Here is a 13,768-nt window from a genome sequence, read left to right as displayed (position 1 = left end):
GTTATAAACTTCAGCTGGTCTACCTAACTATGGCGCATCATTCAGTGACACTTTGCAAACCACTTCTGACACGATCAATCAGTCACAACACCTTCTCTTTACACTGCACATTTTTTTGTTTGCATTTCAGTGGTATTTTTGCATTTCTTTAAGTGACAAAGCATAATATGCTGAAAATGTTGCTTGTTTATTCCCTCTTTAATAGTGAAACAGCTATACAAAAGTTTAGTAATTTTAAGTTTTTCAAATTGCATGTTAATATGACAACTGTCACAATACAATCTAACAGAATTGTTTTAAATCAAGTTAAAGACAATTAGACACTACTAGAGTCATCTTACAGAAAAAAAAAAAAAAGAATGAATTTTTTGGCCAACCCAATACATGGAATTACAAATATTTTGTTCTTTCACATTAGTTACTGGTGATCATTATATATCATGCTATATCTTCAGAATATCTTAAACTTTCTATTTGGGGGCAAGAAGTCAACCTAGGTTTGAAAATGTTAGCGAAAGATATGTTATACCCCCTTCCTTTTATACATGAGGAAGCTGACAGATAGTACACCTCTCTAGTAGGCTGAAATATGTCTCCCAAGTTGTCTATGTTTTAATTGTCAGAACCTGTAAGTATAGTATATTACATTGTGGACTTCCTTGGTCACACAGATGGTAAAGAATCTGCCTGTAATACAGGAGACTGGGTTTAATCCTCGGGTCGGGAAGATCCCCTGGAGAAGGGAATGGTAACCCACTACAGTATTCTTGCCTGGAAAATTCCATGGACAGAGGAGTCTGGTGGGCTACAGCCCACTAGGTTGCCAAGAGCCAGTCACTACTGAGAGGTTAACACTTTCACTTTCATATTAGTTTCCATGACAACAGGGACTTTGCAGATGCAATTAAATTAAGGATCTTAAAATGATGAAATTATTCTGGATTTCCAGGATGAGCCCAGTGTAATCAGAAAGGTTTTAGTAAGAGGGAGGGAGATCAGAGAGTTAGAGTCAGAGAAGGCAAGGTGACTTGGAAAGCAAAGGGAGATACGGAGACTGGAGGATGAAAGTTAAAGAGATCTGAAGATGTTTCTGATGGTCTTGAAGATGGAGGAAGGGGCAACAAGCTAAGGACTAAAGATGCCCTCTAGAAGCTGAAAAAGGCAAGAAAACAGAATCTCCCTTAAAACATCCAGGCTCACTGACACCTTGATTTTAGGACACTACAGACACCTAGAAGAATAAGATAATAAATTCATATATCTTTGAGTCATTAAATGTGTGGTGATTTGTTATAGCAGCATCAGGAAATTAACATATGACTTCTCAAAGGTGTTATATACAGATGGTCCAGTCTGGACCTCTACTGCAATTCCCCTGCAGTTCAAAATTTCACCCCTAATTCTAAAGCACTGAAAGGTCGCTATAGCCGGAAATTGAATTGTTAGCTGTATCAGCAAAGAGCAACATACAAAATCCTAACGAAGGGGGAAAGTAAAACCATGACATAAAATTAAAGACTTTTAAAGGGGACTAATTTATTTTGAAATAAGGTAGACCAAATTATCTGAAATAGAAATACTGATGTGTATTTGAAAACAAGGAGTAAGAATCTTAGTAGCTAAGTTAAGAAAGTAAAGTCTTTAAAACCCAACTATAAATACATTAGTTTTATAAGTAGAAAATCTTTATCTGGCCTGTTACTTGCTGTGTATCTCTAACTTAAAACATGATCGGCATATGGCACCTTGGCCCATAATTATTTGTCAAATACATTTCATCTAAAAATTGAAGTATAATAACAATTCAATATAATGATGACCTGTAGGTAATATAAATCACTAAAACACTAAAAATAGTGTTAAAGCTTCCAAAATTTTTTCTTAATGCAAAACTTTTCATTGTTATTAAAGTCTTAATATGCTCAATGTTTTCTGATACAGATTGTTGTTATCATCAATGAACCATTAGGTTAATTTTATGAACCATTAAGTCAGCCAATGTTCCAATTATACCATAAAAAGAGCTTTATAAAATCCAGGGGCCAAAAGGGAAATGATAATTTTTAAAAAGAGGTGATGACTGAGAAGCAGAAAGCATGGATAAGACCAAAATGTAGTGAGAACAGCAAAAGATAAATTAAAGAATGATCTGTGTCAGATAATAATTTAATAAAAAGGGGGGGGCATTCAATCCAATAAGGTTTCAGTAAGGAGTGAAAATCATCAAGCAAACTTTTAAGTTCAAATTCAAGTGATTATTAAATGGGATATAGCTGGTTTAATTCACAGAGATCTTTGATCTAAGATGAACTGCAGGAACTCAGGTAACATGCTGTGATACGTTCTGTGTATTTTGCTGGCATGTGAGATTTACAGGTAATTAGTGACTCTAAAATAAATTGTGTATCACAAGCCTAGATCAACTTTTACCCATAACACCTTTTTATAAACAAATCATTTTTGAAATTACAATGATCTGTTTTGATAATCATAAAAGTATAGTCTTCATAAAGCATAATTTCAACAAAAGTGCCCAAAACAGACATGTTACACTAAGATGTTAGATAGGTCAATAATTATTATGTTTATATCTTTAAAATACCTCATACTTTTCTATCCTCTCATTTCCATCTTAGGCGTCATAATCTAGATTCCCAATCAATGTACACATCTGGTTTTAAAATTTTGGAGTAATATTGGAAATAATTTATAGGCAATTTAGCTATGACATTTTTGAAATAGTATAATAATCTGTATTCCTTTCATGCATCACAGCCTTGTGGTGGAGAGGGGGGTTGTACATCTCAGTGAAGCTATGAGCAATGACATGCATGGCCACCAGGGACGGACAGGTTATAGTGGAGAATTCTGACAAAACACGGTCCACTGGAGGAGGGAATCGCAAACCACTCCAGTATTCTTGTCTGGAGAACCCAATAACAGTATGAAACCCAGAACCCATGAACAGTATGAAAAGGCAAAAAGACATGACACTGGAAAATGAGTCCCCCAGATAGGAAAGTGTCCAATATGCTATTGGGGAAGAGTGGAGGGCGATTACTAGTTGCACCTTAGTTGTGGCATGTGGGATCTAGTTCCTTGACCAGGAATCAAACTCAGGCCTCCTGCATTCGGATTGTGGAGTTTAGCCAGTAGACTACCAGGGAAGTCTCACCCATGTCTCTGTTTTTAATTTACTTTTAATTGAAGGATAATTGCTTTACAATATTGTGTTGGTTTCTGCCATACATCAACAACATCAATATAAATCAGCTACAGGCTGTCCCCTCCCTTTTAAATCTCCCTTCCACCTCCCACTCCATCCCACCCCCCTAGGTTGTCACAGAGCACCAGTCTGAGTTTCCTGAGTCATACAGAAAATTCCCACTGGCTATCTATTTTACATATGGTAATATGTATGTTTTCATGATACTCTCTCTATATGTCCCACCTTCTCCTTCCGCAACCGTGTCCACAAGTCTGTCTCTATGTCTGCATCTCTGCTGCTGCCCTGCAAATAGGTTCATCAATACCATCCTTCTGGACTCCATACATATACATTAATATATGATATTTGTTTTTCTCTTTAACTTACTTCACTTTTTATATTAGGCGCTAGGTCATCCACCTCATTAGAACTGACTCGAATGCATTCCTTTTTATAGCTGAGTAATAGTTCATTGTGTATATGTACTACAGCTTCTCTATCCATTTACCTATTGATGAACATCTAGGCTGCTTCGATGTCCTAGCTATTGTAAACAGTGGTGCAATGAACACCGGGGTACATATGTCTTTTTCAATTATTGTTTCCTCAGGGTATATGCCCAGTAGTTGGATTGCTAGATATGATAGTTTTACTCCTAGAGTAAAGGTATCTCCTTATGGAGTAAGGAATCTCCACACTGTTCTCCATAGTAGTTGTATCAATTTGCATTTCCACCAACAGTGCTAGAGGGCTCCCTTTTCTCCACAACACCTCCAGCATTTGTCTGTAGATTTTTTAATGATGGCTATTCTGACCAGTGTGAGATGATACATCATTGTAGTTTTGATTTGCATTTCTCTAATAATGAGTAATGTTGAGTATTTTTCATGTCACATATCTTTTTTTACTTATTAAAATACTTTCTATATTTTATTTAAGAATTTTTTTATTGACGTCTTTCTGTTCATCGATTCTCTATTTTCTGATAAAGTCATCCTGTGAGTTCTTAATTTTATTTTTCAACTCTAGAATGTTAATTTTATTCCTTTTTAAAATTTAAGATTCCAATTATTTTTTTGAAAATCCTTATTCTGCTTTTTCCTCATTTTAAAAATTTATATTAACTTGTCATAGTTATTTCAAAGATTATGTCTCCAAATTCCAATAACTGGGCCACCTGTTTATTCCACATATATTGTCTAATATTTCCCTTGCTTATCAGCTATTGATTTTTCTTTTCAAATGCTTCATCATTTTTACTGTTATTATATGCTGAAAACTGTGTAAGCCCCTATTCCAAAAGAAAATCCAGATGATCTAATCTTTCACCAGTCATGGGTCTCTCTTTACCTGATTAAAGAGTATACTCAGGAGTTGATCTGGGTCAGGATTGATTGCTATTTTAGTAAAAAATCAGTCCATCTTAATTTCACACTTCTTTTTAAGGCATGACCCTGCCTGTAAAATGGGTCCTTCTCTTTGGCCTTAATGTTTTGTGGGAGATCAAGCTCCTTCCTTCAGATATCCCAGATCAAGCTTTTTTTTTTTTCTTTTTTTTAACTTCCAAACAGTTCAAATTGAGCAGCATCTTAAGGGGAATAAAACTGTTGTGCCTGAGATAAATATCCTTCCTAATGAGTCTTTTTTTTCCCCCTCCTAAGTACTATATGATCTGGGAGACTGACTATGCCTTTTATAAATTTTCAACCTAGTTCCCCTGTCTCCTACACAGCATTACAACACAACAAACATCCAACAACAACAAAAAAAAAAACTATGAGTTTCTCTCTAGTTTGTAATTGTTCCCATCAGCTTCACATGACCACTACATTTTAGGTTACTTTCTCGTTCTCTTAACAGATTCTTTTTGGTCTAGAAAAATCCCAATATTTAGCCCATTGTGAGAATTAATGAACTCCCAGAGGAGCAAATTAGCTTCTGTTAGAAAATTTCTCTTCAGTCTGAAATATTTGCTTGTCTAACCCTCATGGCACCACAACTCTCTAATACCATTACAATATTATCTTGTAATTTATGCAATTTTTTTTGTTGAGCCATATGAAATTTTCAGTATTTTTTAGGTCAGAAATAAATCGCCCTAAGAGACTTAGCCAGGCAAGACCTATCATGTTTTATGCATAAGCAGAATTCTGACACAAAAACATTTTACAACATGCATTTGCAGAATTTGCAACCAACAAAAAATTTTTATGTTTTAAATCCAACAAAAATGATTAATTTATGCAACAAAGAGCTAATACAAGCCTTTTATTACACTCAGACTTAGTGTTACAAGTTGAAGATGCAATAACTGGTGAAATAGACTCAGTTTCTACCTAGATAAGCAGAAAACTTTAATCAGGGAGACATCTTTGCCCATGTATTAATACAAATACATAATCTAAAAGGTATTTAGATGAAAAAATTCAGTTAAGCTATGAAAATATAAAGTGGACCTGATCTAGTCTGAGGAGTTTAGATAAGGCTTCTATAAGAATTGGCTTTTAACTTCATAGCTGAAGAATGCCTTAAATAAGATAAAGCTAGGATTTAACATGTAGATAAGTGCAGTGCTATATAAATGTAGATAAATAGAAGCATGTTTGCCAAAAATGAGGGTACCTAAGTGAAACTATAATTCAAAACCTATAATAAAATAGGACGAAGGAGATAATGTGAACCCTGGAGTGCAGGGGTCCCCAACCTCCAGGCCACAGAACAGTACCTCCAGTTAGATCGGAGGTGGCATCAGTTTAGAAATAAAGTACACAATAAGTGTAATGCACTTGAATCATCCCAAAACCCTCCTCACCAACATTGGCCAATGGAAAAATCATCTTCCATGAAATGGGTTCCGGGTGCCAAAAAGGTTTGGGACCACGTCTTGAGTGTCATTTAATCAGGCTTTCATGGGCCAGAGTATGTTCCTATGGAATTTTCATCTACGTTCAGACAGGAAATTTTGCTGTCAGCCATAAAAAGATAGTGAAGTCTTATATTTCAGACAAAGAGTATTACAGAGGAAAAACATGACGGTCTTTTAAGATGTTTGAAAATAAGAAAAATTAGAGATACTATTCAAGGATTTTCATCAGGGAACTGACATGAACTGTTCAGCATTTTATAGGCTTTACTCTGAATTCAACGTGTTGAAATATCTGGAGAGAAAAAGCCTATAATCAAGAGGTGACTACTCCAGGATGGTAATGAGTAGTCAAAATTCCAGAGAGCACTGTTAAGAGTGGCTATTGTGAGGAATTTTAGAAGACTGGTGATTCAAGGCTTTTTATCTGTTTTGATCTTGAGGTTTAAGAGAGAAGGAAGATCATACAAGAAGTAAGGGAAGAAAACAGCAAGCTTGACATCTGAGAGAGATAGACTGGAATTTGATATTGATGAAGTCAATTTTTAATGAGAGTGAAATTTAAAACATAGCCTATGTAGGCATTTGGCTGCAGTTGTGCTGAAATAAAGATCATTAGTGTTTAGAAAAGTAAAATAACTAAGAGGCTAGGATATATAAAATTAAGAAAGTTGATATTGAAATCACTCAAGTGGATAGTAATTGGAAAGATGTCTAGATAGAATGACATTCAAAAGCTTTAGAGGATGTAAAAGTTTTAATACCAATGAGAGTGTTAAAGATGAGGGAACACATGAATTATATGAATTATCCTTGGTCAGAAGTTGACATCAGACATCACTTTTACCAAGTTAATTCCAGTTATACTTATTTATGTTTTGTTTTGATCCTAAAAACATGCATTTTCTGACACTTTTGTTTTGTTATAAGTATAAAGAAAGAAAATGTGCCAGTTATGAAAGTTAATCACAAGAGCACAGGGTAGTAATTCATTTGGAACACAAGGTTAGTTGTAATAGTAATATGATATTAACCTAAAGAATAAACTTTAACTTATATAAATATAGCAAATTGCTTTTGTGAATCAAAGAGTTCAGTACAACTATGAACAAAAGAATAAGACTCTTTCATTTTACCTGGAAGAAGTAAATGAATACCTTTCTGTGACATGGATGTTCCTTTCTGTGCTTGTATTTTTACTAAAGAAGTCAAAAGAGTTGTCAATTTTAGTTAAGTGCTGCTCTATTCAAAAGATTTGAATAGAAATCTATTCTTTGGCACAGAAAAGCAAAGAAGGATATATAGGGCAATCCTGACAATATTGAAATCAGTCCTAACCTATAAAGAATATCAGGGGAAGATAAATTACTGTAGCTATTTTCTGTTCAAAGTTCAAATAAAATCTTTGCATTTTTGTAAGAAAAAGTTTCTTAAGAGTAGTCCCAAAAATAAAAGATGTAAAGATTTGCCATTTTTTGCTTACCTGCTTTTATGTACATCATATTCAGACACATAACTCAGAAAAAAAAAAAAACAAACCATGAATGTATAAGAGGCTAAGGAAACAGTGACATCTACAGCAGAAATAGTTAATGTAACATTTACAAGTGATACCCATCATAAGCCAAATACATCTATTTCATCTTCAGTCTAGAGAGTGGGAGCCTAGCTCATGTATGTGCATGCTATCTAAATAACAGAGGTAAATCATTAAAATCCTCTTTACTGTAATAAGAATGGAGAAACCTGCTGTAGCTAGCTCAGAAAAAAATACAGCCATCTCATACTCAAGTAATATATAAAATGTAGACTGTGTAAAGTGGTTTCTTTTGTGAGGTCAAGAAAGAAGCTTCTTCATGTAGCAAATAATTTTGGAATACTGTGTCTCAAAACAAATAAGAACCAAAAGGCAATGAACACATACACTTCTAGACAGAGAATACAAATCAGAAAAGAAACAAACAGAATTGTAATCTGAAGTCTTGCTTTCTCCTAGTAAGCAAATATCTATGTCATTTACTAAATATGACTCAAATTTCACCTCTGTCCTGTCTATGTCATTACTTTCTTTTATTCATTTATTTATTTATTTATTTATTTTTACTATATTTTACTTTACAATACTGTATTGGTTTTGCCATGCATCAACATATCTACCTACTGAATATCTATCTACTTTCTCCAAATCTAATAACTTCCCAATTACCTTCAAGAGGTAGGTTCATGGTCAACTTCATCAAAAAGTATCTCTGCATTCATGTTCCAGACTAACATCAAACTGATGTTGTTGTTGTTTAGTTGTGAAGTCAAGTCCAGCTCTTTTCTCTCCCAGGCACCCCTGTCCATGGGATTTCCTGGGCAAGAATACTGGAATGGGTTACCATTTACTTCTCCAGGGGAGAAGATCCAGGGGATCTTCCCGACCAAGGGATCGAACCTGTGTCTCCTAAATTGGCAAGCAGATTCTTTAATGCTGAGCCACCAGGGAAGTAATGAAACTAATATTAGCAACTAATATTCAGTTCAGTTCAGTTCAGTCGCTCAGTCGTGTCCGACTCTTTGCGACCCCATGAATTGCAGCACGCCAGGCCTCCCTGTCCATCACCATCTCTCGGAGTTCATTCAAACTCACTGACATTGAGTCGGTGATGCCATTCAGCCATCTCATCCTCCCTCATCCCCTTTTCCTCCTGCCCCCAATCCCTCCCATCATCAGAGTCTTTTCCAATGAGTCAACTCTTCACATTAAGTGGCCAACATACTGGAGTTTCAGCTTTAGCATCATTCCTTCCGAAGAAATCCCAGGGTTGATCTCCTTCAGAATGGACTGGTTGGATCTCTTTGCAGTCCAAGGGACACTCAAGAGTCTTCTCCAACACCACAGTTCAAAAGCATCAATTCTTTGGCACTCAGCTTTCTTCACAGTCCAACTCTCGCATGCATACATGACCACTGGATAAACGATAGCCTTGACCAGACGGACCTTCGTTGGCAAAGTAAAGTCTCTGCTTTTGAATATGCTGTCTAGGTTGGTCATAACTTTTCTTCCAAGGAGTAAGCGCCTTTTAATTTCATGGCTGAAGTCACCATCTGCAGTGATTTTGGAGCCCGCCAAAATAAAGTCTGACACTGTTTCCACTGTTTCCCCATCTATTTCCCATGAAGTGATGGGACCAGATGCCATGATCTTCATTTTCTGAATATTGAGTTTTAATCCATCTTTTTCACTCTCCTCTTTCACTTTCATCAAGAGGCTTTTTAGTTTCTCTTCACTTTCTGCCATAAGGGTGTTGTTATCTGCATATCTGAGGTTACTGATATTTCTCCCAGCAATCTTGATTCCATCTTGTGCTTCTTCCAGCCCAGGTTTCTCATGATGTACTCTATGTAGAAGTTAAATAAGCAGGGTGAAAATATACAGCCTTGACGTACTCATTCTCCTATTTAGAACTAGTCGGTTGTTCCATATCCATTTCTAACTGTTGCTTCCTAACCTGCATACAGGTTTCCCAAGAGGCAGGTCAGGTGGTCTGGTATTCCCATCTCTTGAAGAATTTTCCACAGTTTATTGTGGTCCACACAGTCAAAGGCTTTGGCATAGTCAATAAAGCAGAAATAGATGTATTTCTGGAACTCTCTAGTTGCTAAAGTTATGCTAAGTACAGGATGGGAAAGATACATTATACAGGGTATAATTCAGGTCGGGCCAGATATGGAATACTCCCCAAACAGACATATTCAAAATAAAGACAAAGTTCAAAGGCAGAAACTATAATAAAGACTACACAAGTCTCTGATCCCCTGACTCAGACAAAGGGACACTTTATTACTCAGGCCATCTCCCTGAAAAGTACATGAAATTGACAAACTCTGAGTTTAGACTACAGAATTTTATTCTCTGCTTTCAACCAAGAATTTGCAAACTTCTTCCACTGGTCTTTAAATAAACTTTCACTGATTTTCAAGAAAATAATCACAAAAAATAGCTTCAGTATAATTAGTTCTTTATATAGCAACATGTCCCATTGCTTCATGGTAAATAGATGGGGACACGGTGGAAACAGTGACAGACTTTATTTTGGGGGGGCTCCAAAATCACTACAGATGGTGACTGCAGCCATGAAATTAAAAGACACTTATTCCTTGGAAGAAAAGTTATGACCAACCTAGACAGCAAATTAGAAGCAAAGACATTACTTTGTCAACAAAGGTCTGTCGGGTCAAGGCTATGGTTTTTCCAGTAGTCATGTATGGATGTGAGAATTGGACTATAAAGATAGCTGAGCACTGAAAAACTGATGCTTTTGAACTGTGATGTTGGAGAAGACTCTTGAGAATCCCTTGGACTGCAAGAAGATCCAACCAGTCCATCCTAAAGGAAATCAGTCCTGAATATTCATTGAAAGGATTGATGCTAAAGCTGAAACTCCAATACTTTGGCCACCTGATGCGAAGAATTGAATCATTGGAAAAGATCCTGATGCTGGGAAAGATTGAAGGCAGGAGGAGAAGGGGATGACAGGATGAGGTGGTTGGATCGCATCACCGACTCAATAGACATGAGTTTGAGTAAACTGGGAGTTGATGATGGACAGGGAAGTCTGGTGTGCTGCAATCTATGTGGTCGCAAAGAGTCGGACACAACTGAGCAACTGAACTAAACTGATGGCAACATGTCCTATGTTTAGAGATTATGTTCTTCCTCCATTTTTGGCGATAATAAATGATAATTTGAATCATCTGTTTTGCTTGTATTCATGTCTCCATCATACAAATTAAAAACTGTATCAGAAATTATACTTTAGTTACTGATTCTCCCCTTGCCCAGTGTCTATAAAAATCAAAGGGATCTACTGTCACTTAGTCCAGTTCAGTTCAGTAGCTCAGTTGTGTCCAACTCTTTGTGACCCCATGGACTGCAGCTCATCAGACCTCCCTGTCCATCACCAATTCCCGGAGTTTACTGAAACTAATGCAGATTGATTGTGTCAGTGATGCCATCCAACCACTTAATCTTCTGTCATCCCCTTCTCCTCCTGTCTTCAATCTTTCCCAGCATCAGGGGTCTTTTCAAATGAGTCAGTTCTTTGCATCAGGGAGCCAAAGTATTAGAGCTTCAGCTTCAGCATCAATCCTTCCAATGAATATTAAGAACTGATTTCCTTTAGGATGGATTGGCTGGATCTCCTTGCAGTCCAAGGAACTCTCAAGAGTCTTCTCCAACACCACAGTTCAAAAGCATCAACTTTTTGATGCTCAGCTTTCTTTATAGTTGAACTCTCACATCCATATGTGACTACCGGAAAAACCATAGCTTTGACTAGATGGGCCTTTGTTCACAAAGTAATGTCTCTGCTTTTTAATATGCTGTCTAGGTTGGTCATGACTTTTCTTCCAAGGAGTAAGCGTCTTTTAATTTCATGGCTGCAGTCATCATCTGCAGTGATTTTGGAGCCCAAAAAATAAAGTTTGTCACTGTTTCCCCATCTATTTCCTATGAAGTGATGGAACCAGATGCCATGATCTTAGTTTTTGGAATTAGTTTTCTCAGTTTTCTTAGTCATTTAGTTACTCTCTAGATAAAATTCTTTTTGAGAAGATATCAAAGAATTTTGTAACTCTGAAAGATCTTCTCAGTTATTCAGAAGATTTTAAACTGTTTTTTCTTCCATTCATTCCCTCCAAAAACATTACTAAACTTCACCATATGCCTGACAGTATCCTCGTCACATAGGATATATGTGAAAATGCTAGACAAGTTTCCTTCTCTAATAGAACTTAAATTCTATTTAAGGGACAAAAACAATAAACAAGTATATTGATTAATATATGATGCGTGAGTGAATGAAGTCGCTCAGTCGTGTCCGACTCTTTGCGACCCCATGGACTGTAGCCTAACCACGTTCCTCTGTCCATGGGATTTTCCAGGCAAGAATCTGGAGTGGGTTGCCCTTTCCTTTTCCAGGAGATCTTCCTGACCCAGGGATTGTACCCAGGTCTCCCGCATTGTAGGCAGACGTTTTACCATCTGAGACACCAGGGAAGATCATAACTCACATAAAAACAAAGAATATACAGTATGCATGCTGCTGCTGCTAAGTCACTTCCATTGTGTCTGACTCTGTGCGACCCCTCTAGATGGCTGCCCACCAGGCTCCACTGTCCTTGGGATTCTCCAGGCCAGAACACTGGAGTGGGTTGCCATTTCCTTCTCCAAGGCATGAAAGTAAAAAATGAAAGTGAAGTCACTCAGCGACCCCATGGACTGCAGCCTACCAGGCTCATCCATCCATGGGATTTTCCAGGCAAGAGTACTGGAGTGGGTTGCCATTGTTTTCTCCATACAGTATGCATAAAATTAAATAAAACTATGAGATAGTCACTGAGTAGTTATTTATATTTGGAAGATCTGAGAGGTCACATTTAAGCCAAGATTAGATTAACAGTCAAAATTTAGTCAATGAAAATCTCTTTCAAGAAGATGGAAGAACAGTTGGAAAAAAAGGCCTGAAGGCATATTTTTATGTAAAATTACTGATGCCCCTGTAGCTGTGCCCTTTAGCAGGGTTGATCCAAAAACAGAAAGAAGGCTAGTTTGCTGAAAAACATTAGGCAAGACTCAGGTAAAAGAGTAGGTTATGGTCAGAGAGATAATAAAGATTATGAAATCAGTTCCAAAACATCAAGTCTCCTCAAATTTAGTCTTTCATTAAATAATAATTCAAATCTATTGGATATTCAACATAATTCATACGTGCAATTACTGATTTCTCACAATAAGGCTTTAATGTTTACTTTTTAGACCTCCATTTTATAGAGATAAAACTAAGATACAGTAATCTGTGCTCCTTCACACAGATAATAAATAAGTAGCATTATTTGAGTCTTTAGTGTTTTCTATATATGATAATGTTTCATATATAAACATGTCTCTGGAAACAGACATCTATTTCCTTTTCTGATTTAGATGCCTTTCTTTGTCTTACCTAATTTGTCAGTTATACCTCAAAAAAGTTGGGAAGAAAAATATACTTCTAAACATTGTCCTTAATTGCTTTTCTATTCAACCTTAGACATCACCAAAGTACTAACATTCGCATGAGGAAATAGCAACCTACTATAGTATTCTTGCCTGGAAAACCCCATGGATGGAGGAGCCTGGCTGGTTACAATCCATGGTTGAAAAGAATTGGACATGAATCAGCACACACATATAGCACACTAAGTACCATCTTAGTGTGGCACCATCTTTTTTTTTTTTTCCCCTGAGATTCAGTTGCTTAAAAGAGTATTCCATCCTAACATCCCAAAACATTTCAAGCTCAGCATGTCTCAAATTATTTCCTACCCTCCTAAGCCAGTGTTCCCTTTTGTCTTTGTGCTTCTTGTTTTCATGCACCAACTTCCTCCTATTTACCATAATAATAATGTTAGGAATAAGCTGCAAATCCACTCTCTTCCCAACCTTTTAATTTTTAGCATCGATCTTCCTAAATTGACCTAAACACATTTGTTTAGCATTTATTGATTCAGTAAGTAAACACAAAACTCTTAATAAAATGACTTGGAATCTCCCTACTTCTGCTTCTCATTTCTTACCTCTCTCCATCTCCTGTTATTACATATGGTTCTGCTCAGCTGCATTAGCTAAGTTTTACCCTTTCAGTGTGCTTTTTTTTGACTGGGAAATGGTGATG

This window comes from Budorcas taxicolor, chromosome 1, assembly GCF_023091745.1.
Source record: "Budorcas taxicolor isolate Tak-1 chromosome 1, Takin1.1, whole genome shotgun sequence".
NCBI classification, from domain to species: Eukaryota; Metazoa; Chordata; class Mammalia; order Artiodactyla; family Bovidae; genus Budorcas; species Budorcas taxicolor.
The sequence above is the reverse complement of the archived record's forward strand: the minus strand, read 5'-3'. Positions refer to the sequence as shown.